This window comes from Haliaeetus albicilla, chromosome Z (assembly GCF_947461875.1).
Source record: "Haliaeetus albicilla chromosome Z, bHalAlb1.1, whole genome shotgun sequence".
NCBI lineage: Eukaryota > Metazoa > Chordata > Aves > Accipitriformes > Accipitridae > Haliaeetus > Haliaeetus albicilla.
Genome location: NC_091516.1, coordinates 22,498,362 through 22,524,724, shown reverse-complemented (window position 1 = coordinate 22,524,724; position 26,363 = coordinate 22,498,362). Strand labels below are relative to the sequence as shown.

The window sequence follows — 26,363 nt, the reverse complement described above, 5'->3', positions numbered from 1 at the left end:
TCAAACATACAATAATTTTGGTCTGTGAATCTTCTTCAATGCTGTGCCTAGTGATGGAGGAAAACCTGGTGAAAGGACATTCAAAGTTACAAAATTATTTTAAAAGCTGTTGAAAAGGAAGCATAAAAACACATGTTCCCCTCCTGCTGTAAGTCAGATTTGAACCAAGGTTGCCATAGCCACTGCACATAGTACCAGCCACTGGACTATCACAGCAAGCTGGCACATTGTGACAGGTTTTGAACAGACAAGGCAGAAGATAAGATTTCTAGTAAAATATCAAACGTTGACAGCACTGAATCATCAAAGAAGGATTTCTGTTGAGGCTTGAGAGTTAATGTTTCAAAACACAAGTGTTAATAGTAGAGTTATTCTAGTAATTGTCTTTATTACATATCCACCATTTAGTCTCACTTTTTAATTCTGTGTCTGACAGTGATAACAAGAAAAGATTGATAATAGAAAGTATCTTCACAATTTTGTTAATTAGTTTAAGAAGTGGAAGGAATTGGTAAGCACACCAGACGGTTGTGCTGCCATTCAGAGGGGTCTGGTCTTGTCAGGCTGGAGAAATGGGCTGACAGGAACTCCACAAAGCTCGACAAGTGGAACAGCCAAACCCTGCACCTGGGGAGGAACAGCTCCATGCACCAGCACATGCTGGGGGCTGACCAACGGGAAAGCAGCTTGTCAGAGAAGGCCCTGGGAGTTCTGGTGGACACCAAGTTGACCATAAGCCAGCAATGTACCCTTGTGGCAAAGAAGGCCAACAGCCTCCTTGGCTGCATCAGGCAGAGTACTGCAGCAGGTCAAGGGAGGTAATCCTTTCTCTGTACTCAGCACTGCTGAGACACATCTGGGTGGTGTGTCCAGTTCTGGGCTCCCCAGTACAAGAGAGGCATGGGCATACCAGAGTGAGTCCACTGAAGAGCCACTAAGATGATGAAGGGCTTGGAGCTTGGAGAGGGTGAGAGAGCTGGGACTTTTTAGGCTCAAGAAGAGCAGGCTTAGGAGGAATCTTATCAATGTGCATAAATACCTGATCAGAGGGTAAAGAAGATGGACCCAGGCTCCTTTCTGTTGTATAGAGTGACAGAAGAGAAGGCAATGGGCACAAATTGAAATAAAGGAAATTCCTTATAAATCTAAGAAAAACTTACTTACTCTAAGGGTGGTTGAACACCAGACCAGGTTGCCCGGAGAGGTTGTGGACCCTCCATCCTTGGAGATACTCAAACCCAACTTGACATAGTCCTGGGCAACCAGCTGTAGCTCACCCTGTTCAAGCCACAGTGGAACTAGAGACTTCAAGAGCGCCTGGCCAGCCTCACTGATTCTGATTCTCAGGAAAGCAAAAGGAAAAAAAAACAACCCAGACCTGTTAACCAAAATAAAGTGTCAGTGCTTGCAAATTTATTTATTTTTTAACATTTCTATAATGTATAGCTGTGCATAGCAGCACAGGCAGTTGAGCAGAGGGAGTCCATGAGTGCCAAGAAATGGGAACTGAAAGCTTGACAACCTTCCCTGTCAACATCCGCGAAGCCTGTGTGAGCCAGAGAAGGAAGCAGTAGCTAGAGACTGAGCACCTTAGTTGGTACAAAAACATTTAGGACAATTTTAAGTGTCTTCTCCTATGTTTTCAGAATTGACAAAGGCTTTGTAACATGGATCTTGCCCAGTGCATGCATGTATTATATTTTTGCTGGGAGTTATAGGTGCCAAGTCATGGGTATGAATGGTTAAATGGTTAAATGTATAGATTAGCAAGATTGCTTGGGATTTTCCAGCTTCTCTTTTTGCCAAGGTGTGTGAATATAGATTACATTGTTTCAGCCAAACTCCCTGTGATTATGAAAAAAGGAGTTGGATAATTTTTCTTCTACTAACCACAAATAAATATGAATATGTCAGTTTGCCAGTCTATTCAGACTATGCTCTTTTTTCTTTCCTTTTTTTTAATAACTCCACCCAATGTGGTTGGTTGTATGTGCTGGCATAATAACAGGAATATCCACAATTGTGCTGCAAATTATTTCCATTTCTAGGAGTTTATCTTGTCCCAGTATTTGAAGTGCCTTGGATTTGATCCAAAGGTCTAAATTATTTTAATAGTACACAAGGCCACATTTCTGCACCTAAACACATATGTACAGCTTTATTTGCATTGCTTTGTAAGATTCTACATGCTAAATGAAAGACTGTTACATCCGTAATACTTGTGCATGGTCTCACGTTGATTAAATGCCTATCATCTGCTTCATATTTAAAGCCTACTAGCAGCCCAGTAATCTTTCCCTGTTGCTTCTATTCTCCATACTTCTCTTTTGTTGAAACCAAACCAGATTATTGTCAGAGAACCCAATGCAAAGCTACTGATTGCACAATATTGTGTGTCATTCAAGAAAAAGAGTGATCTTTAAAACATTTTAAACTCAAAAGCATGTCTGCAACATTAGTAAGTATGCCTCTGACTTTGATTCAGCTTGTGCATTCGTAACTGTTAAACCTGACTAGTTGCTGTTGGCATCAAGGGAAAAACTTGTCACATTAGACCGTGTCAGCATGTCTGAATACAAAACATGAGAGTCTTCAGATTCTTTGATTTGATAGCATGTTAGTTATGTTTCTTTAATTGACTGTGGTTGCTAAAATTTAGGTAAGATCTTGATTAACTTGGAAATTGGGAATCTTGGCCTAGTGGCACTGAATGCAAGTAAGTCTCCTTGAAATAATCCTGGCACGCTGTGTTTCCAGTATTTCCCCCATTTAAAAATTATCCAAGAAGCAGTGGTTGGGTGTTCCTTGGTAGCAGAAGCAGAAGAAACTTAGCTGTGTTCACAGGTGGTAAGGTTGCCTTACATTAGAGTAGACAATGGCAACATCAAGGAAAAGAGGGTTCCAGAACAAGACAAAACCCAGAGGCAAGTGGGTTTGAACTAAAGACACTTCATCCTTTTTGTGTTCAAGGTGTGGCTATTTGGGAATAGCAAGACCTCTCAAGTGTATAAGCGTCCTAACTTACAGTGGTAGAGCAGACCTTTGCCCCAAGACATCTGAGAGGCCATCTGTAGTACAATTTTTGGTATTGCAGGAAATGTTACTGCTACAGTTCAGGTTATGCTATTGCTTCCAGTAAAATCCTGTCACCCTGTCATCTGTCTTCCCCTTATGTTACTGCCTTTCTTTCCTTGTGTATCATGACTTAAATTTTCACTGGATTGAATTTGTGTTCCCATGTAATTATATCAACATAAAGAAGCCCATGGATACATGTGATGGGTTATTTCCCTCTTGAATGATGATGTAACATCTAGCAAAACGTCCCCAGAGTAAAAGGCTTTTTCCTGTGCTATGTTAAGGATGCAGAAGAGCTAACTCAGCTCCTAAGCCCTGTGCACTTTTCTGAAAAAAAGAAGTGAACTGCCCTAAGGTGTGTGCATTTCAAAGCAAATTCTTTGATAAACTAAGTTCCATTGCAATCACCCTGATGACATGGTACCATTAAATGAGACTGAAAAGTCCTTGTGGTTAAATTAAACACTTGCAACACAGTATTATGTTTGCAGCCGGGTAAAACATAGAAATTCAGACTCTTATTATACTCATTTTTTAGTTGTCCGAGTTATTATGTGTGGACAGATTATATGGGAATTCAATGCAGTCTGCAGAATGCTTAGGATATATTTAAAATGTAATATTAGACAGTAAAAATATTTGATTTTGAAGTGTATAAGTGTTTTTTCAAGAGAGTTTAAAAAAAAAAAATCCTTTATCAAAACCTGAGGTTGATGATGGACATCTCACAATTTAAAATCACTTTTTAAATTAATTTCTCATCTTATGTTAGTACTGGCTTAATGTAAGAGCCAGTGGATGGTTTTTACTTAGACATGAATTATCGTAATGTCTAAACAATACACTGGATAATAAACCTTCCTTTAAGTAAATCTGGCTGGCAAATTAAACGTTATGTGAGCCTGAGGAAAGCCATAAAGCATCCTATGACTCTGTTCAGTTGGAATTCTTCTGGTGCAGAAACTTGCCTCACATAACGCTGAGAAGAAACCAGGGAGGGACAGTGACAGTGACTGAAAGCTAACACCTATCCCATCCAGCTGTGTTTCAGTCTGCCTGGCACACATATGCCAAAACTTGTCTTAGTTCGCAACCATTATTTGTTTTACTTTTTATTTTTGAAAATTGCTCTAGCTCCAAGGCAGTTTAGAGGTGATATATCCCTCTGTAATGAGCATGTCAGACCAGAGCAGACCATGGTTTGGAGTTTTCTGGTTTGAAATCCTGCCTTTGATACTCAGATTTGATGTAGATGCCTGGATAGCTACAGTCAAGGCCATCTGTTTAAATGAACAGCAAAGTCCCAGTTGCAAAATTCTCAGACTTTTGGGTGTTACAGTGCAGAGGAGTCAAACAAATGTAGATTGCTTGGCTGTCCAGACAGTACTGTACTGCATCTCTTCAGAAAAAAACTCTTCCATCAAATAACTGAGGCAATGGTGGAAAAATTTTATGGGAGCCACATTTAACTTGATTTACAGCTTGTTCTATGGAAAGGATAACTGTGAGACAAAAACACAAAGGAAATGTTCACACACGTCTCTTATGCAATGGCTGCTTTATCTTGTGTGTAAAGGACTGACAAAAATATTCAGAGCAGCTGTAATAATGGAATACTCATTAGGTCATTCCAATCACATAACCAAACACTACCTTATCATGGATGGTATTTAAGCATCTTTCAAATTAAGAAAAGGATTTCAAAACCAATTTTTTAAATAACAGATTGTTGATAAAAAGAACAGAAACTCAGCTTTAACAAAACAAGGTACACATGACACCCAGAGCTTTTTGTAACAAGGTTTAGCTTTTGTTGTTGGAAATAAGTAGATCTCTCTGACTTGTTGTTCCAATATGAAAACTTATCTCAGAATTATGTAAGAAGGAATGAAATGACCTTTCAGTCGCACTTCTGCAACCAAACAGCTTGTTATCTTCACCTTAGTCTAGGCAGCATTGTCCCCTTTAGTGTCAACCAACAACCATGAATTCCCCCTCTTTCTGTTGTGTGCATCCCAAGCTCCTGTGCTTCTTCAGTTCAAAAGATGTTAGTTTCCTGAAATCTTCATCATAATGACTAGTTGTCTAATTCCTCTAATACATGAATAGTCATTAGCAGCATAGTATAATCCTTCTAGCAATGTATTGCTACTATCCCATGCCTAGCAGACACTGGAGGTGCATGGATCAGAAGCAGCACCACTCTCTGCCGGGGAGTCTGCTTTGCAGCCTTGATGGACATTTATGATAAAGCCTTATGATAGCTGTGTTTGCCTACCATCGCCAGCTCACAGCACCTATGGCTGGAGTAACTGTTCACAAATATTGCTGCTACAGCTCAGCATTTATCTTCAGCTATCAGACTGTGCTCATTGCTGTTGCAGGAAAAATGCTACCAATACTACACACAGAACAAAAATGTTTTTATAAGGGAACTTACACAGATTCCTTTTTGTCTTTCAGCTGCTGCTTGTAGGCCCTGATTTCCAGTGTAAAATCATGTCACAACAGAATTAACAAGAGACTAATAAGAGATAAGATGGTCCATAAACAGTTCAGTTATATGGACTGTTGTGAAAATTGATCAAATCTTTGTATAATTCTGCTAAAACTTGAAATGGTGCTTCACCTTCTGTAAAGGTGCTCTCAAGTTTCTTCTCAGCCTTTTTAGGGATATGGCCACTCCCTGTTACCAATGTGTTTCTCAGAGAAAGGTGACGTTCGTACCACCAGAACTGCTGTTACTTGGAACATCCCATGTTCAAGTCCGTGTGCATCATCTATACAGAACTACTTTTTTCAGTTGTTTGACTATCAAAAAGTCTTTTCTCCTCTTCTGTTTTCAATGTTCCCTTCAGATTTTAAGATATTTTATTGCTGAAAACACCCTCACAAGCATAGCGGATGGTATATTAGAAATATATCATAAGTTCATTCTGTATAATGCTGACAACACAGCTAATGCATTAGGCTAGTAAAATACTATTACTGTCAATGAGATAACAGCAGTGTACCAGTGGGCCCATGAGAGATCAAATTCACTTCCCTGTTGATATTGTCCTGTTGGCAACTATCAGATGTTGACTACACACATGCTAGTGCTAGCCCTGCTTTTGTGGGGCTTTTTGGATTGCAATGAAAAGATACTGTAATTTTTGTTTTCCTTTTTTTATGTACCATCTTATATCTCTGGGGATAGCTTTTGTCAATTCAATTGTATTGGCTACACTGAGAGCTCCCTAAGCACCAGCTCAACAACCTATGTTATAAACCCTACATAAATGCATTTTCTATTCTTGGTAACAAAACAGTAGATTTTAAAACTTATTCTAATGTCAGTTAATTAGTGTTAAAATAAGGGGGTTCAGATTATTATAGCCAGATTTTGTTGTGCTAATTACCTCTTGAATATGCTATCTGAGGTTAAGAAAGTGCTGCTCAGGGGATGACACAATGAGAGCCGCTGTTAATAGAGCTCCTTTAAACTCTGGAGGTGGCAGAACTTTCTAGTGTTTTCAGTCCTAAAGTTAGAAAGACATTACACTCCATGATGAGGTCTTTTATTGTATCTACTGAATGCAAAACAAACAAATAAACCAAAACACCCCACCCAAACCCCACAGATATATTGTTAAAGAACTCTCTTATTATCTTACTTAATATGCTACATGCAGCTAGAAGTGGTTAAGATCCAATATTCTTGATGTTTTGTTACTCTACAAAATTGCAGAATATAAAAATTGTCTGACTTAGATTTGCATGGTAATTAAGATTTACCTGGCAGGAGTTCATTAGAAACAGGCACAATAATGTCGAACTTCTGGCTTCCTTGAGAAATCTAATCCGTGACCCATCACTCTGCATTCGAGTGGTCTGAAAGAGATTTTCTTATGCTGAATAAACATTTTTAGAAAATACCTACTTTTAAAAAAGCTCAAACAATTTTTTGTTTGATATCTGTGAAATAACAAAATGTTAAGTGATTACCAGGTTAAAAATCAGTCCAGGAGCTGGATAATATCATAATCTAAACCTCAGAACTGAATTAAGGGCATTGATTAACACCATCTGACCCCAGAGATTGAGACATACTATTAAAATCTATTCAATGGCTATTAAATAATTATGTAAACAGAGAATTATTATTTAATAGTGATTTCACTAGTTATGTCTACATTTTGAATATTTGAAGGATTCAGATTATTCACTGATATGATCTGTTTTGTTTCACTGATAATCTGCCATTAATAAGTACTTTTTGGCAAAAAGTATTTATACTGGGGCCAAAAGAAAAGTGACAAGGTTTTCTCTGTAAGCAGGAATACAGTTTACCAAATCTTTCCTCACCATGTTCCTCAGTGTCTTTCCCTTTTTGATGTACATCAGAATCATATTGAGCATGTGATGGGGGGAGAGCTTTTATAAGGTTTGGGGCTGTAAAGTGATTGCAGTTTCACATATTGTTCTGTTTGTAATTGAACGAGGTTTACTGCTGCCACCTCCCATCTGTTAATCCCTGCCACATTCACCAAAGGTTATAACCAGTTCACATCTACCAGCATAACCAGCCATACGCTTACCCTCTAAGGGGGCTGTCGGGATGATATATGTTCCCTAAACATCTTTCATGGTGGGAGAGGCTGATTATGAGTGAGGTGTAAAAACTTCTGATTTTGGAGGATGGTGACAGGGAACAATAATATTAACCTAGCTCAGTTGTGCTTGACCATCATGGTTGATACCTCACCTGTCTGTAATACGAAAGGGACTGGTAAAATTTGGCATAGGTTTGCAGCAGCGGACCACAGTGGGCATGTCATTCAGTCTACATATAATTAGGTTTTCTACCTGTAAAATATATCTCAAAGGCACTGTGAGAATTTCATTTGTTAATGTTCCCAATGTTGTTTTGTTTCTCAGAAGAGATAGTACATTGTCTATGATATCTAGATACTAATTAAATTATGTAAGTGATACATCAGTGTCATTTCAAAATCAGATATAATCCTAAGCATAATTAAAAAACTCCTTTTAGGTTGCATTAGTAGCAGTTACAGCTATAGGATCCCGATATTTACGCAATCAAGTAATTACCAAACAAATTATTACGAGCTGTCCTAAATTAATATAACCTGAAAAGGTTAAAGTAACCCTGAGGCAATTAATCTCTTCTGCTGCAATGACCAGTACCATGAAATGTTTATCAAACACAGCCTTATCTTCCCTTATTTTGCAGTTCACTGTCAGTGTCCTCAGTCTACAGTGCATTCATTGCTGTGGTATTTTGTGAGGAGAGCAAAGCACCGAGAACCCAGAAATCTGATTTCTGTTCCCTGTTCTCTCCCAGTCCTCAGCAAGACATCTAACTATAACTCCTTATTTTTCGTATCTGTAAAATCCAGGCAACAAAGTAAAATAATCATGGCTGATAGAAAAATGCTTCACAAATCATGGATGAAACACGTGAAAAAAGGTCATCCACAACAGGTGTGTAATCTTAACACCAGTATGTACACTGCCCTAAATATAGCTCCAACTCAAAGGCCTAATGGCAGTCTCAACAATGATAATTGGTTGGAAGTATTTAAAGCCTTCATAAATATTAACCAATACAGTTTCCTAGTTTTTCTGAGACTTTATTGTCCTATACAAATAATAAATTGAAGCAAAAAGAGGTAACCACCACACCTGTCATGACATAAATTTTTATGATGACTCATATGACAGAATTGATCCTGATTTTGACTAGAAGTGTAGCACAATGACATTATTATTATTGTCAAACACAGAGCACGGCCCTTTTTGTAATACTAGATTACACAAATGTGCTTATACTTAGTTACACTCCATGAAAACCATTCCAAGTTATTTATCTGTTAAGAACTAATAACTTGTTTCATGTAATTTTTACTCACTATGTCTGGTTAGGCAATGTTTTTTTCCCCCAAATCTTGAACAACTTAATATTTAACTGAGCATTTTTGCTGGGTAAAACAAGCTCTCTCTGCTGGATCTGCAGAAAAGAGTATGGATCTGCCTAGGTCCTGTGGAAAGGCTGAGCATTGAGTGGGGCTTTGCCATTTGTTTTAGGAAAGTGGATTTTCTTCCTGATCTTGGTTGTTAAAGCACCACTTAAAGGACAAGGAGTCAAAGCTTCATCTACAAAGAGTGTTGAACCACTGATGAAGACTACTGGCTCCAAAGGGACAAAGAGGCTTTTCCTCAGACTAGTGTTTTTCACCGGTCATTAGAGAGCCACCCCTTTCTGTGAAAAGAAACTAAGATCTTGAATAGTAAAGGAAACTGTTTATGCTTCTTTCAACCCTGAAGAGCTTCATTCACTGCCTGCCATACCTCACATCTGTCTTTCTCATAACAGCAGAAAAATTGTTCAGCCCTCTCTTTCAAAAGCATGAGACCAGTTTAAAAATCATGAGATTTGACATGAAACCATTAAGATACCAAGAGACCACATTTTTGGAGGGGCTGTGCAGAACGGGAGAACAAACAGATAACAACTTTTTGGGGTGCTCTTTTCTTAATGAAAACTGAGATTATATCATCATAATTGTATCAGTATATTGTTTATTAATTATAATTTTATGGTTATAATTATAATTATTATATAATCCTCAGTCTCCAACAGCTGCTTAAGGGAAAACACCAAACTTCATGAAAATCAGAATTAAATAATGACATGCAACAACACTACAATTCATAAAATCTGCAACAGAGTCCCTATTTTTCAAAGTTTGGTACGAAACAAAAATCAACTACAAAACGTGCCCTTCCTAAATACAGTTTGGCCTTTTGATCATTGCTCTCCTTGGACCCAGCGTACGCTAACTGCTGTGTGTGAACCAAGGAGCTTCTAAGATTTGTGATGTGTTTCTGCTCCAAGTTGCAAAGTTTCACAGATGTTTGTAACATTCTGTCCTCACCAGGAACTGTGACCAATTAAGCCTAGAAAGCTCTCTTGAACAGATCAGTTTGTCTCCAAAACAGACAAAAAGCATGTTCCGTATTAAATTGTATTATTGTGCACATCTAATTTAAGACCCTCTGGGAACTGGTTTTCATAAATCCCACTGTATTTCACTCCTCTTCCCTGCCTCTTGTACCAGTCTAATACCTGATTGTTACATGCCTAGACTTTTGGGGGTTTTATTCATGTGACTTAAATTTTGACCCATAATATGCATATGCTGAAGAAGGAACAAAACTGAAAGTGAAGAAGGAACAAAACTTTCCACATAACTGTGGGAACTCTTTGCTTTGTTACATGGTTATAGGAGGATTGTGTGCTTCAGCATAGCTACACATTTAGGTCTGCATGTTACCTTACGCTTCTAACATATGCTGCTAACTACCATAGAAAAGGGCTATTCTTAAACAAGATGGGATTAGTAGACTATGCCACAATTTCCTACGGGAAAAAGCTGCTCAGAATCACAGAATGGCTGAGGTTGGAAGGAACCTCTGGAGGTCATCTAGTGTCATGGTTTAACCCCAGCCAGCAACTAAGCACCACGCAGCCTGTTGCTCGCTCCCCCCAACCCAGTGGAATGGGGGAGAGAACTGGAAGGAAAAAGATAAAACTCATGGGTTGAGATAAGAACAGTTTAATAGGACAGAAAGGAAGAAAATAACTATGATAATAATCATAATCATAAAATGACAATAATAGTAATAAAATAATTGGAATATACAAGTGATGCACAATGCAATTGCTCACCGCCTGCTGACCAATGCCCAGTTAGCTCCCGAGCAGCGATCCACGTTCCCGCAGCCAACTCCCCCCAGTTTATATACTGGACATGACAGCACATGGTATGGAATACCCCTTTGGCCAGTTTGGGTTAGCTGTCTTGGCTGTGTCCCCCCCAATTTCTTGTGCCCCTCCAGCCTTCTTGCTGGCTGAGCATGAGAAGCTGAAAAATCCTTGACTCAGTATAAACACTGCTTAGCAACAACTGAAAACATCAGTGTGTTATCAACATTATTCTCACACTAAATCCAAACCATAACACTATATCAGCTACTAGAAAGAAAATTAACTCTATCCCAGCCAAAAACAGGACATCTGGTCCAAGCCCCCTGCTCAAGCAAGGACACCTAGAGCAGATTGTCCAGGACTGTGTCCAGAAGGCTTTTGAATACCTCCAAGAGTGGAGTCGCCACCGCTCTGGGCAACCTGTGCCAGTCCTCTGTCACTCTCACAGTGAAAAGGTGTTTTCTAATGCTCAGAGGCAACCTGCTGTGTTTCAGTTTTTGCCCATTGCCTCTGGCCCTGTCACTGGGCACCACTGGAAAGAGCCTGGCTGCATCTTCTTTACACCTTGCTTTCAGGTATTTATATACATTGATAAGATCCCCACAGAGCCTTCTCCTGCATGGATGAGACTGGACTGGCCACTGCTTCCTTCTTCATGCTGTATCTCTACTAAGTTAAGGGGAAACTATCCCTCAATGTGTTTGCTTATGCAGAGAAAGAGCACAGCTCATCTACAAACAGGACATGCCTTTTAATGCATCGGAGCAGCAATACTATAGACATCCTGAAGCCAGATACTTCCACTGTGGTTTTTAGGAAATGTTTTCACTGACAGCATTAGATGGGGGAAGTCCTAGTAAAATATTGCCATATCTGCTATTGGAGTTTTTTTGTGGTGTCCACCAGGCAACCTATCACCAGAATTAGGTAACTCACAGCTAGCTTTTGTAACTCTAAAGCAATTTTTACTGCCACCACTGAAAAGGCACTAAAGTTAATGCAGGACACCTCCCAGAACAGCCTGGGGTTACGACAGCTGCAGTAAAATATGGTGAAGTGATAATCTGTTGGAAGTAGGCATTTCTCATGTGTAGTGAGATGCTTCCTTCATCAGATCTAGCATTAGCATGCTATGACCAGCCTTTCTCTCAGTTGATTGATGATTATAACCCAAAAAGCAGACTCAAACAAAGGAATAACATTTTAGGGAAGCAAAGAAAGTAACAAATTTCAGCATATGCTTGGATTCAGTTGCCTAAGAGTCTGGAAGCTAGAAAAGTTTGCTTTTTATTCACAATCAGGAGATTCATAATCAAAAAATTTGCAAGCAAAAGATTGCTTTAAACAGTTCTAGCCCCAGACTGATTCCTGCACAAGGTCACAGGTATCCAACAACAGGTTTCATAATGTTGATCACTACCTTATAAGCCTGGAGGTCCAGAAACTTATCCACCTACCATATAGTTCATCTATACTGTCTCTGTGTCACTATCCGGCTAGCATCCACTGCTGTTCTCTTGTCTATATAGACTGTTATAGAATGCAATCTAGTTGGTCAGGTATGATTTGTCCTTGCTAAATCCATGCTTCCAATCACTTTAGTCTCCTTCAGTCATCTGGACATGGCTTCCAGGAGGCTCGCTTCATAATCTTACCATGGGCTGAGGTGAGGCTGACCAGCCTGCCATTCCCTAAACCCACCTTCTTGACCTTTTTGAACAAGGCTGTGTATCATTTACCTTTTTCAAGTCATCAGAAACCTCTCTGAAACACCATGAGACTCTAAAGATGGTACAGAATGTCCCACAGGGACATCAGCCAGCTCCCACAACAACCTGAGATGCATTCAGTCTGGTCCCATGGACTTGTGTGTCCTGCTTAAGTACTCCTTAACTCAATTCTCCTCTACTCTGACTAATGCTTAATTCCCCAAGGCCTTGATAGTAGGCTTAGGGACCTAGGAGACCTGAAGACAAACACAGCCAGTAAAAATCAAAGCAAAGAAGTCACTGGGTGTCAGCTTTTTCCATAGAAGCCCTTATTGTTGCTCTTCACGTCCCTTGATAATATCAAGTCCCACTAAGTCTGGGCTTTCCTAACTCCATCCTTTTTGTACCTCAGTAAGTTCTTAGAGCTTTGGCCTGTATTGCATAACTCCTAGCAAAAAGACCTGAACATTATTTCTGACCCTGCTTTTGGCTGACCCGTTCTTCCTTTCATGCTGGTAATACACAAAGGTGAAACAAACTATTCAGTACACTGTTCCAGGGTCCAGGGCTACTGCTCAATGTCTTTCAATCCATCCTACATTGCACCTCGCATCAACTGCACTTGTCTGCTGAATCAGAACTTATGTAATAAAAATTCATATTCCTGTACCTCAAAGAAACATGATTTGACAGAATTCAAAGAAACTCTGAAACAGTAAACATGATTAATAATTAAAATAATGAAATAATAAACATGATTCCTTCCATTTTATGTTCTGTGTTATGCAGCTGACCAAGAGCCATTCTACAATGCTGCTCCATCAGCAGCAACACAAAGTCTCTACAGGCCTACTGAAAAGTCATTTATAATTCACCATTCCAGCTGTAGGTGGCACTGCATAATACTATGCACGTTTTTTGCTTCTGCATTCAGATTTCTTCTTTTCTAGGTAGTATGGATAGCCTCTGACCTTTTCACAACTCGTGCCTGTGATAGGCAGCTGAGGATGTTTGTTTGAGAATGTAATGAAACAACACACAAGCAGAGGATTTTTCAAAGTTATGGAAAGTTCTGCTTGAAACATACTAGGCCTTGTTAGGTGAATATATTTTACTATATTTTTCCAACAAAATCTGATGTAGAAAATTCAGTGGGTTCCTTTAAACAAGCAAATATGGGACAAGGAGAAATAAGTGTAGTATGCCAGCTAAGGCACACTCAGCAGGAATCCAGAAATCCCATAACTGCTTGAAATCCATCTCCTGCTCCAGTGTCATACATGGGAACACGCACATTGCCCTCATTTTTGGAGCTTCAGGGATAGTCTTCTCTTTGAGATTTTTTAACCCCTTTTAAATTCTGTTTCTGCTGTACATAAAGTAAAAGACTGACAGTAGTTTTCCTATTGTCAGCTCAGAACAGAAGCGGTCTGTAACCAATAGGTCTTTGTGTTGTTACCCAGATGTTCCTGCCTGATTTTGTTGTAAAATGTATAGAAATCTGCTACGCACGTTACCATCACTTTTCTATGTGCTCAGTCAAAAAAAACATAGATGAGGAACATTTAGAACAAGCTTTTCAGTGAAGCCTATTTTCTCTCTACATACTGAATACCGTAAATGCTAGATCTGGAAACTATTAAAACATTTTTAGAAGCTGAAAAGTAATCATAATGAGATCTTGCAAACAATGAATTCTATTCTCCCTCTGACATACAAAAGGATTTACGGACATACTATTGCCTATGCATCCAAAGAAAACTCCCTTGTGCATCAGCACAATAGGACACAAATATCCACTGAGTTCTTCCACAATTACAGTGCTAGTTTCACCCATTTATGTTTTTTTATTATTATTCTAACAGTAGATGGCAACATTTAGTTGGAACTTGGCAAACCTTTGTGAGCTTTACAGAGTCATTTCAGTTCTGATTTTACTCATGAAACTTAGAGAAACAGAAAAATAACATATAGCAGCATATAATTAGAAACTGTAAATTAACTAAATTGTTTAATTATCTATATAAATTAATATAGCAATTACCTTATTTTCTTCCAAATTCCAGCTTGCCCAGGATAGTTTTTGACTCAAAGCCAGCTGTGCTCTGACAGTCTGTCTGTCGATTTGGAAAAATGTCAATGCCCTAAGGGTTAAGCTTTCCTTATACAAAATTATAACTGGAGAAAAGCAGCGGTTAATTTCTTACAGGGTTATCAATAAAGCTTTTTCTGAACTGCACAGCTTGGATTCAGACCTAAACTGCCAGCATTTCAGGACATTTGGATCAAGATTTTCAGTGAAGGCACTTAAAATTCTCCAACTTTTACCATATCTGTTTCCTCTGATAGGTGCTCAGTGAATATTCCCATTTAAGGCTGAAGTTAATGAGAATTCTGCTGTTGACTTGATGGAAACAGGAATGTGCCCTGTAACACTAAGGGACAGAACTGCTCTCGGTTATTAAGATCACAGTAAAACTGAAATCTCTTAACACTTCAGAGCTTGTCTTGTAGCAGACATCTGCATGCCTCAGGTGCAGGCTCAGGCATAAGGTGAAGCAGTATGTCTCCACTCAACCAAGATGGGCAAGTATCCACATCCTGGGCTATATTCTAGTCTTTGCATACACACTGAAAGTACTTGTGTAACACCTGGCCTTGGCAGAGGAGGTCAAGGGTTTAGGTTAGGAAATGCCAGCTGCTTGGAGCTCTGTAGATATACCAGTCAAAGTAAGGCGCTGTGTGTGTTCAATTAGAATAGGCAGTACTGCCTGAACTAAAGACTTGCCTCATAGAACTGTTCAAGCAAAGTATTTTCTTCAAGTTTTAATTCTTTTAAATATTAAATACAGACCTTTGCGTAACATCTCTGTGTGTGACTCCTTGTCTGGATCTGCCTTGAAATCTTGGGCTTCAGCTTCTCAACAACAAGGAAGACCATACAATCAAGGAACATTCACCAAATTCTTCTGTTTAAATTACAGTGAAAGTAAAAAGCAGATCAGCAGGTATCTTAACGTGCACAGCTTTGCGAAGCCCTCTGACCAAGGCACTGTATTCTCCATGGATAGTGCATCAATCACTCAGAGAGACTAGGGCATTATTCCTGGCTTTTAGAAGCACAGCCTGGGCCTTGTGCTGTTGCGCAGACAAGTACAGAAAGAATGTCATTTGAGAGGGAGAGTGGGAGCTGAGTGAAGAGAGGGGGCCCTTGTACGGGGAAGAGAGAAGAAAAGAGAAAGGAAGAAGGCCCAGACGCTGGAAAGCAAGATGCCTTTTAAGCTGCCAAGGGTTTAACAAAAGCAATCATGAGGTTATTCAAGAGGGAGTGAGCTTCTTATCATAAATACACAGATGATTTCATGGGCATGCTCTGGATCTCACCACACTTCTATGTGTATCCTATTAAGTGGTGTTTGGTCTCTGACTTTTTCATGTAGAAGGATCCCTCCTGCAGAACTTCACAGGAGGATGCACATTCCACAGGGCATTTATGTGGATGTGGAAGAGTTCAGCAAATGTCCTGTATATCTATAGCTACTGCACTTTTTTCTGATAATGGAATGAAAGATAGAATATTAAAAAAATCAGTGTTCTGGAATTGTACAATCTAGTAAATGTAGGACAGCCGTTGTATTCTTCAGATACACTGAGATTAAGTTATCTCTTTAGAGGTGTTTAATCAGAGGAAGAGAGAAGCATCTAGAGGTAGAGGTAAATAGGTTAAGATTATATGCTGCCCTCTGTGCTTTGATTGTGACTGCAGAATTCCTTTGAATTCATCTCCCTGCATGGAAATCCAGTGCAGCTACCTGAAAAACGTCTGACTGTGGAGTGAGCGAGAATAGGAAGCTGCTAAAACTTTGGCTGGCTGCTAGGACCAGTTTTGAATCAAGAGCAGGAGAATGTCCCAGCACAAAAAACATGGAGGTTTAAAAGTTGAAAAGCGAGACAAATCAGGAGATTCAGGGTCACTCACCTTATGAAAAAAAGTTGCATTACATTTACAAAATGTTATGCCAATGTAGATTTCTATTTACAAAATAAAGAAGTCTGTAGGTGATTGAATGATCCTGGAAGGAGTTAGTCAGGAAGCACAGGCACACATTTTCAGTAATCTCTCCTAAAACAACAATGCATTTAGGAAGTAATTGCCTACTAGCAGTGTGTGCCATTTGATGAGGCTGGAGGACACAAACATAGCCAACCCAAGAGGTTAAAGGGGGGTGGGGAGGGTGGGGGGGGTGGGGTGTGAAGCATAACTTTTCATACACTGCAGCTTGAAAATAACATGGGTAAAAGAGGGCCTCTGATTTGGTGCTGTCTTTTCTGGAATGTACAGTGCAACTGGATCTAAATTTTGGGAGAGTGCCCAGTTTCAGATGTCTAAAACCTCTGTTGAAAGCAGCAGAGACTATACACTGCCAGAGTTTTATGTATGCAACTGCAGATTGATTGCCTAATGGCAGTGGTGGGCTTTGATCATGAGTGGAGAGAGAACTCTCAGTAGGCCCCCTTTTCCTCTTTTTTTTCCCTTTACTCTTCTAATTCTACTGTTTTTCGATGTCGTCGTCCCCCCCTGCCTCGTATTTACTAGAAGACTTTCACTGACACCCGAGATACAAAAGTTCCTCTCCCCACATATTTCTTTAACAGCTTGCTTGTTGAGGACTGTGCAATAGGAGTTAACTGAAGAAGGTGCAAGGGTATGCAATTGCTCTAACACTTTGTCTATTTTGGTCTTTATGGGTGAGAGAAACAGATGAAGATAATTTCCTCTCATTCTCTGTTTCTTATTAGTAAATCGTGAAGAATTCTTAGGTACAGAACATCCAAGCAGGATCATCATCTGTATGCAAGGGAAAATTCTTTCCTTACAGTTTGCTCAATGTGTGAGTCAGAGTCACATAAAAGATGTAATAAGCTGCTTCTGCTCGCAATTAGAGGTTTTGTTCTGATGGCAAATTAAAATTTAAGTCCAGTAGAATTAGGTGTGAAATCTTGCAGATTCCCAGCTAACCATATATTGTGATTCCACTTGGCAGCTAATAGGACTCAGAAAATGGCTTTTATTGGCCCCTACTTTCCATTTTATGTACACTTATGGAATTGTACAAAACGACAGCAAACTGCCACGAATATATCGTTGGTCTATATTCATTGCTTACTTCCTTCCCTTAATGAAAAGAAGGGCAGTGCATCAATTTTTATACCTTTTTACTAAAAAAAGAGTAGCACTCTTAGTACTTACATACCTAACAGATGGGATGAAATGACAAAGAAATGCCTGACAGTATAGGCTCTGGTTTTTAGTGAAAAATCTTGCACAGTCAAATAATTAAAACATTTTTTAAATCGTGCTTGCCCTAAAATCAGCCTGTTCATTTTTCTTTATAACTGCAGTTATGGGGAATCATCTCAGAAGCTTCCAACTCTGCTACAAAGACAGATGTTAGAACGATCCCTTCCTGCTCAGTATCAGCTGTTCAGCAGAGCTTGCCTGAGGAATAAAGGACCAGTTACCTCCTAATTCTGGCTGCCTTTTCAGGAATGATACAGGGAATTTTTTAATAACAAAGGTACCTTCTTTGTTCTGGGGGTCAGCAAGAAAGCCTCTGGCAAGTGCAGATTCAGCTCACCATCAATAGAACTTGCTGTGGCTCCTTGCTCTTAAAGTTTACTTACAAGCCAATCATACAACCAGTATAATTTTTATGAAGGCATGGTGGAGCTCATCACCCTGAGTCCCCCATGAATTCTGCATCTCTCCCTTTCAGGCATGAGGGATTCACTTATTTGATTAGCAGCAGCAGATCAGGCCACTTGAGAAAGAATGTAGGTAGCCTCATGGTCTGTTCTGCTGCGGGTGCAGAATGAGGTAGGGAAGCTGATTCACTGTTCAAAGATAAACAGTCTTGAAGGCTACACCATCACATTGTTTTACTTTTAAGTCAGTATCCTTGGGTGTGGATGTGGAAAGGATATAAAGAAGTGAAATCAAGAACCCCCAAACCAGGTGAGGATACAGTGTCAGTATGCTCTTCAGGGTTGCCATGTGATTTTCTCTAAAGAGGCTTCACAAGCAGTCCCCTAAACATAAAAGTAAGCTATGTGGCTGTTTTCCTTTCCTTTGGTCCCTGGGTTACCATTGTAGGAGAGGTTCTTTTCCTCCAGAATCTAAAAGCCTTTTGAGAGGTGAATTGCAAAGCAAAAAATAAAAACGAAACTTGACTTTGCATATTAGGGCCTTGACCAGGGAAGGGAGCAGGAGAACATTCCCTATAAATGAACTCCCATTAAACAAAATCATAAAACCTCCATAAAAGATTAAGTATAGAAAATAATGTCAGTCCAAAAATATGGTAACAAAACACGGTAAATCATTCTTGGAGGGAACCCGTTTCATTTTCATGAATTAGGATGACCTCTGCATACTTCACCAAAGTTCTTATTTTACCACTCCTGAGCTCATAAAAGAGGGTATATTTCATCCCAGGGGTAATGTTAAGATACTGTGAGTTAAGCCCAGAAATATGTGCTGAACATCCCCCCATTACCAGACTGGGTGGAGCCTTGTGCATAGGACTAGGACTTGAGTAACCCTTTCGAAACCTTCCTCCTCTCATGGCCCTCCCTGCTGCGATGCTCTGGTTTGAAGAATTTGTCCTTCTGAAGAGGTGACAGCCTGTGTAGCGACTGGGCTTGCTGGAGTCTCTGGGGGAGATCTTCATTCACACTTGATATTGCTTCTTAGGTATTCAACAGTCATCAGTGGACTGGAGGCACCATTACTCATGCGTGGGTCACAAGGGGAAGGAAATTAACATAGAAAATGTAAGGCAGGCACATCGTGGCCAGAAGTAGCACTAGGAGGACTACTGTAACATGGAGTGGCCTCCAGCTCTGATAAACTACACCAAAATCTAATTTGGCTTCTCTACCAGCAGGCATCCTAAGAGCCACCTTTGACTCACCTGTTATTTCCAAACCTGTCATTTGTGCCTCAGTTTCCAGAGGTGCAGGACAAATTCCCAGACAGCTACTCTGTCTGGAAATGTTAGGGATGGACATACCCAAATGGCAAGGAAAAAATGTCATCTCCCTCTCCACTCCCCATCACCATTAAAACTGTGCTTGAAGCTGGCTCTCCTCAACCTTCCTTTCAAGACAGAACAAATCTAGGTGCTTCATCCTTCCTTATTGGGTGTCTTTTTGTCTTATTCTTGAAGAAGACTCTTTCTTTGCTCATACATACATCAAAGACTTTGTTTAGACTTCAGTCTAAATTTTGGCTATTCTGCAGTAAGCAGAGAACTGTATTTCATTTCGTGACGATGGTAGGAGCTGATGCTCTCTATGTTGGTGGCTTGCACAGCTCTGCCAACCTCATCTGCCTGAAGCAAAGCGGCGATCAGGAGTGGCACGCTCTGCCTCTCCTGGAGGTTATGGCATCCTGGTGCTAGCTTCTCTATTTCATAAAATGGAATGACACTGGCAGCCCGGCTGCCTCTGAAGATTTGGTTGCATGGCTGAGGTAGACAGTGCCAGTGACGACTTATAATCAGCCAGCTGATGTTAGATGTGGGCTGGTTAAGAAGCCAAGGGCGGGGGAGTAAAAAGTCCTCAGCAAACGACGATACCGCTTCATGACGAGATGGCATTCTGGAGCACGTGGCGCAAGCTTAGGCTGAGAGAAACTGACAGCTCTGTGGAAAATCTGACCGTACGCATCTCTTCAGGCATCAAGCTTGCTGGTAAACCTGCCAGGAAAGCACGCAGCGATACCAGTAAACGGTTTTAAGCGCTCACCACACCTCAGTAAATTACGAACTGAGGCGAATTCCGGAGCCTTAATACAGACTTGCGTCCGTAAGCATTGTTGTGCAGTACTCAGGAGACCCGAAGTAGAACGAGACTTCAATTATTTCAAGCAGGGCACGTAAACTTAGTCGGTGTCTTTTACCTTCGCGTCCCTGCCGTAACGTGAGGCCAGCAGCCCTTCACCTCCAAGGGGTCTGCGTGCGAGTAAGCGAAGCCCCGTCGGCAGCGCCCTCGTGTACTGCGACGAGAAGGCGGATGTGCCCGGCAGAAGCTCGGGCAGAGGGCGGGTGTCTCGGGCCGGCGGCGGCAGCTGCGGGACGGCACAGGGAGACGCTGACGGTGGGAGCGTGGCCACCTGGTGGTCACCACTGAGCCACCCGCGGAGCAGGCTGGAGGTGCAGACGGGCGCCCTGGTCGCCCAGCGATGGAGAAGGAGGGCCCTCCTCACCCCCGCAGCCGCCACAGCGCTCCCCTGGGGAGGCGCCGGGGCCGGGGCGGGCGGCGGCGGCAAGCCGGGCCCCGCGCCCGGCAGGCCGGAGCCCGGGCCGCGACCGCGGAGGGCGGACAGGCGGGGCGGGCCCCACACCCCGGAGGCCGAGCCCCGCGGCGGGGAGGGCAGCCCCACCGCCCGGCTCGGGGCCGAGCCCGGCGGCCAGCAGCCGAGCCCCGCTCCGCGAGCGGGCGGCCGGCGGTGCCGCCGGTGGCCCCGGGGAGGCCGCGGCCTGCCGCAAGGGCGGGAGCGCTGCCCTCCTCGGCCCGGCGGCGGGGAGAGGCTCTGGCCGAGGTCGGGATGAAAGCCTCGGGCGCGCGAAAAGCAACGCCGGCCCAGGCCGGGCCGGCGGTCACCGCGGGGCGCGGGGCGGGGGAAGGCGGCAGCCGGGGTCGGGGCTGGGGGCGAGGAGGGGTGCCGTGCGGACCCCCGCCCGCCACCGGCGGAGGCACGGCTGGAAAACCGCTGCCGCTCCTCCACCGGCCTCGTCAGCGGGGTTTTTAAATCCGTCTGCGTTTAAGAATAAATGAGTAAGAGCCGGGAAATGGTGGGTGAAGGGGCAGGGAAGGCTGCGCCGCTGCGCTGCCGAGAGCCGCCGGCGCGGAGGGCCGGGGCGGGCCGGGCCGCGCCGCGCTGCCCGCGGTGCCGGGGAGAGCGGCGGGCGGGAGGCGAAGGGCATGGCCCGGGCAGGTGCAGAGGCCGCGGGGCAGGCGGCCGCCGTAGCCGCGGAAATCCCGCCGGCCGGAGTCGGCGGGGGGTGCTCAGGGGGTCTGTCAGCGGAGGCCGTGGCTGCGCGGAAAGGTGTACGCGGGGGGGGGGGGGGGGGGGGGGGCACAACCCGGCCGCCTCCGCCCCGGTAATGCGGCAACACAGTTGAAATGGAGCTTCCCCCGCGCGCCCGCGGCGAACACAAGAGGCGCGTCCCCCCGCACCCCCAAACTGTGCCTCGCGTCGTGTTCGTGGGCTCCCCGCTTTGTGTTTGGCCCCTTCGGGGCCGGGGGGGGGGGGGGGGCTCTCCTGCCGCGCGAGGCTGGGGACGCATTTGCGAGGCGTGCCCCGCCGGCCGCCTTTCTGGGGACCCCCGCGCTGCTGCGGGCGGCAGCCCGCCGTCCGCGCCAGCGCTTCTGCGCGGGTGGAGCTGGCGACACGAAGAGGAAGCGCCCGACTTGAGGAGCAGTGTCAGTATGGGTCGCCGGCTTTGTAAGTTTTCCCCACCTGTCAGGGAGGGTTTGTTGTTATTCAAGAACCGGGAAGAAGCAATGAAGACGCGCTGCGAGTACAGAGGAACTCAGAGACTCTAATGTTCGAGTGGGCTCGGTGGGAACGTACGAAAAGGTTACTGCCTGGTAGGAATAGGTATTGAATTGATCGATGCGCACGTACAGGAAAAACAAACAAACAGCCAAAAAAACCCCACCCCCAGCCCTTCTTTTATTTCTCTGTGCAACTTCGGAGGGCTAGTGCTGAAATTAGGGTAAGTGGGAAACAATGGCATAATTACAAGCCAAAAAAAAAAGTGTGTGTCTGTGGGAAGACAACGGTTGAAAAAGACGGGGGGTTAGCAGCACACAAAACATCACGAGGACAGTAGGCTTGTTAGACGCAGGGAATGTTTATCTGGGTGGCTGCTCACTCAGTTTCTTCATAACAAACAGTATTTTTATAACAAAAGCCGTTACTGCTCCTTGTCATAACAATGATCAGTATACGAGTAGGATTCTGCCCCTCTCTCGTGCGTAATGATCGTGTTCTGTTGCTGAGAATGTAATGATTTGGAGCTGGAAAACTCGGATTTTCATCTTTTCTAGATGCTCCTCTTACACACATCTCGATGTCTCTGTGCAAAGACTAGCTTGCACTTATTCATTTGACTCCGTTCCGTCGCTGGCCCCTGGCCACGGAGGGCACGGTACATGAGGATACTCTTGGCGGTAACAGGAAAACCTGTGAAGAAGGTCGTGGTGATCAGGCGCTTAATTCAGTGCAGTGCTTTTGCTAATGTGTGCGGGTGTCCAGGCGCAAGTGGCATGAGAACTTTCCAAATTTACAGCCACGAAGTTTAAAACTCTTGTTATCATTTCTACACCTCAGACTGTACCTATGCATACATATAAAAGCGTATGGCATTATAATGTCAAAGGTGCTAGTTTTTAAAGTCTGAATTGGTGTAATTCACTCTTTAGGAGGCATCACTTGAGAGAAGTGGATTTCTCCCTTTCCCTTCCTACCTACTTTCTCGTGTCCATTCGTAGGGCTATTTGCATTTATGTTGGACTGCTTGTAGCTAAGTAAGCACACACAGACACGTTTTTAAAATGGACACAGCACTAGTGTCAGCTGGAAGCTCTCCGACGATGCGGGGGGGGGGGCGGGGGGGCGGTATTTAAACGCACTTCAAAGTGCTCTGTTACCGAAACAGTAGCTGCAAACCTACAGCTGGGTAGGGGGAGCGGGACTATTTAAATGATCTTTGCATCGGCGCCGCATTTTTAGTGCTATTTATGAAGTGCATATGGAACTCCCCAAAACTGTTCAGCAAGTGCCGACAAAATGTATTTATCGAGGGGAGGAGAAGGCATGGCAATATTTTGATCAGTTCTTACTTATTTTGATAGCTGGGCACACCGTTAGGGTCATTATAAGGGTAGGACTTCCAGTAGATCTATCAGTTTAATATTTCGGGTATTTCCCTGCAACATTTTAGAAACGTTTCTTTACTTAGGCAAATGCTCCTGTCTACTTTGTTGAGAGTGATTTGCCAAGCTAAGGGAGCTGTTTCCTGTAACAGGTAGTTTGACAAGGAAAACCGACGGTCTTAAATATCAAAGAGTAGTCAAACCGCAATAAGATTCAAAGCAGGGAGTGTTGGAACATTTTGTTCCAGCGAACGAGCTAAAAATAACAGCCCCCCCCCGTGTTGGAAGGGGGTTGATTTGCCCACTTGGAAGGGCCAGTAGGAAATAGAAATTAAATTATTAATGTAATCAAACAGAAAAACCTGCCCGGAGAGTTGAAGGGTGAAAGGGTTTTGTTCTGAAGTGTCAGTGATTTGAACAAGCCCGAGTTCAGAGCCGGGGCTCTGAACGGGATTTGATGGGTTGTTGGGAGCTTTAATCTAATTTTATACCTTCCTCATGGCACATCAGAATGCTTTTGAACAAGGTCATAATAATGCCAAACTGCAGAGCCAAGTGTAATCCTGCTGCTCCAGCCGTTCTGCCGCTCGAAGCCAAACCTGAAAGTCTCATTTTCAGCCCAAAAGCAAGCTCCTTCCACAGCTTCACGTTTTTTGCTTACCTGCAGGACGGGCTCTCTAAAGATGTCAGAAACTGCTTAGACATCCATTTCGGAGACCAGGGGCTAAATGTGGTGCGCGTCAATAAGGAAGTGCTTAACAACACGACAATTGCCCTATCCACGTTACTGCGGTACTTGGTTAAACCGAGACTTTCACCATCCACGCTGCAGGAAAAGAGAGCTGCTTTACTTGCAGACCGTAGGGGAAAATAAAAACAGAAGGCAAAACAACAGCAGCAAAACCGCCAACACCCACGTTTTTAATCCCCCAGCCACTTTTTTCTGCAGGCAGGGAAGGCTCTCCCCTTTTCCCACAAACGCGTTTCCCGATCGCTGTGACTTCCCGATTCTCGCGAGCCGCGTGGGGTTTGTTTTTCGGGTTGGATTGTTTAACGCACAACAGAGACGTCGCAGGAAAAATAACCCCCGGCAGCCCAGCTGGGCGCTGCTCTTCCCCGGCAACCCCGCACAGCCTCCCACCGCCGCGGAGAGCCCCGCTGCCCCGGGGCTCGCTGCCGGCCTCCCCCGGCGGCCCCGGGCGCCAGTATCCCCGCTCAGCGCCGCCGTCCCGCCGCCCCCGGGCCCCTCCCCGGCCGGCCCCCGGGGTTCTCCGCCGAGCCCTGCCTCGGGCTCGGCCTGCCGGCTGCCGGCTGCCGCCCGCCGCCGCCGGGCGGGTCGCCGCTCCGGCTTTCCAGCCTCCCCGGCTGGGGCGGGCGGCAGCCCGTGTCCCCCCTCCTACGCACTTTGTTTTCACCTGGTCCGACAGCACAGGTTCTCGCAAACACCGCGTCGTCCCCGCCCCCCCCCCCCCCCCCAGCCCCAGACACAAACACAAACACAAGCTCTCCCCCGCTCGGCCCCTCCGAGCCCCCCACACTCCCCCCCGGGATGGGGCGGCCGTCCCGACTTCCCCCTTCCCCGGAGGCAAGAGGCTTTCCTCTCCCCACCCAGCGAGCCGGGGCCGGACCTTCCCCCGTTACCTCTCTCTCGTCCACCCAGAGCAGAGGGGGGTCCCGCACCCCCGGCCCCCTGCCCCTGCCCCTGCCCCTGCCTCCCTCCGGGTCCCGTCTGCGGGACCTCCAGCTCTCTTCCCCTTCTGTCCTCCTGTTTGTCTGCCCGCCTGCCTGCCCCCTTTTTATTTTCCCTGCCAGTGACTTAAGCCCAAGCCAAAGGAGGCACAAGGAAAAATACAGCCGTGCGCACCAGGTCTATAAATACAGCTCAGAGCGAGAGCCCGAAAGTTTGGAAGGAGAGAAAGAAAGAAGGCAGCGTACGGAGACAAAAGCTAAGGACCGCTCCGCTGCTGCCGATGCTCCGGCTCTGCTCGGGTTTCGTGGCGGCGGACCGAGCCCCTTTGCTGTTGTTTGGGTGGGCTGTTTTCGGCGGCAGGGTGGCAGCGGGAGAAGGTTCGGCGCACTCATCATTTCAGGCTTAAATACGTGAATTTTAGCGAAAAATCAGCCAACTTTGCAGCTGCTATTGCGAGTGGAAACTTTCTTAACGCGGCTGAAGCCGCTAGTGGAGGGTGGGTTTTTTGGTTTGGTTTGGTTCTTTTTTTTTTTTTTTTTTTTCAGCTGGTGAAACCTAAGAGGCTGAACGTTTCCATCCTTTCTGTCCGTGGTTTGTGTGTCCATCGGCTCTTCTTCACGGAGAGAAAAAGCAGCAGTCGGCTCTTCAAAGGGGGGTGGGGGGGTAGCGGCGCCCCTGCCTCTTCTGTGTCACTGTCCTCGAAAGAGTATCTCCTTCGGGACACTTGTAAGCGGGGCTGCGGTCCGCCGTAAAAGTAACACAGGGCTGTCAGAAAGGAAATGGCCAACATGTGTCTCCTGTATCCTAAGTATATATTCATGTTAACAGCTTTCTTCTTCATCCTGCGCAAGCAATTGGTATCGGACTGAAGGGATTGCTCTTCCTTAGGACAGAGCAAAACCCGGTTGTACTGTGCTCAGAATAACAACAACAACGACAGCCACAAAAGAGTCAAGAAAATGTGCATACGCTGGGTGAAACGGGGAGAAACCGACCCATTTTTTGAGTCGTCTGTTGGGGAGATTGGGGTTGCGGGGAGGAAGCAGATGCAGAGTTAGGAAACGAAGCTGGCGAGCGGAGAAAGTGACTTCCAGTGCGCAGGCAGCCTCTGAAAGCGCAAGGAGGGACAAGCCAAACTGCTCTGCAGCGAGGGTGCCAACTGGAA

The 26,363-nt window shown here is 44.2% G+C and overlaps 1 protein-coding gene and 1 long non-coding RNA gene across 12 annotated transcripts in view; one reads left to right on the top strand and one right to left on the bottom strand.

Moving 5' to 3' along the window:
- NFIB (nuclear factor I B) overlaps positions 1-26,363 on the top strand; it is a 281,568-nt gene that overhangs the window by 59,204 nt on the left and 196,001 nt on the right. The window lies entirely within an intron of this gene.
- Positions 22,464-25,559, bottom strand: LOC138683827 (uncharacterized). Its single transcript, XR_011323273.1, has 3 exons — positions 25,150-25,559; positions 24,170-24,334; positions 22,464-22,816 (listed from the first exon to the last, which is right to left on the bottom strand). It is a non-coding gene; the product is annotated as an uncharacterized lncRNA (long non-coding RNA).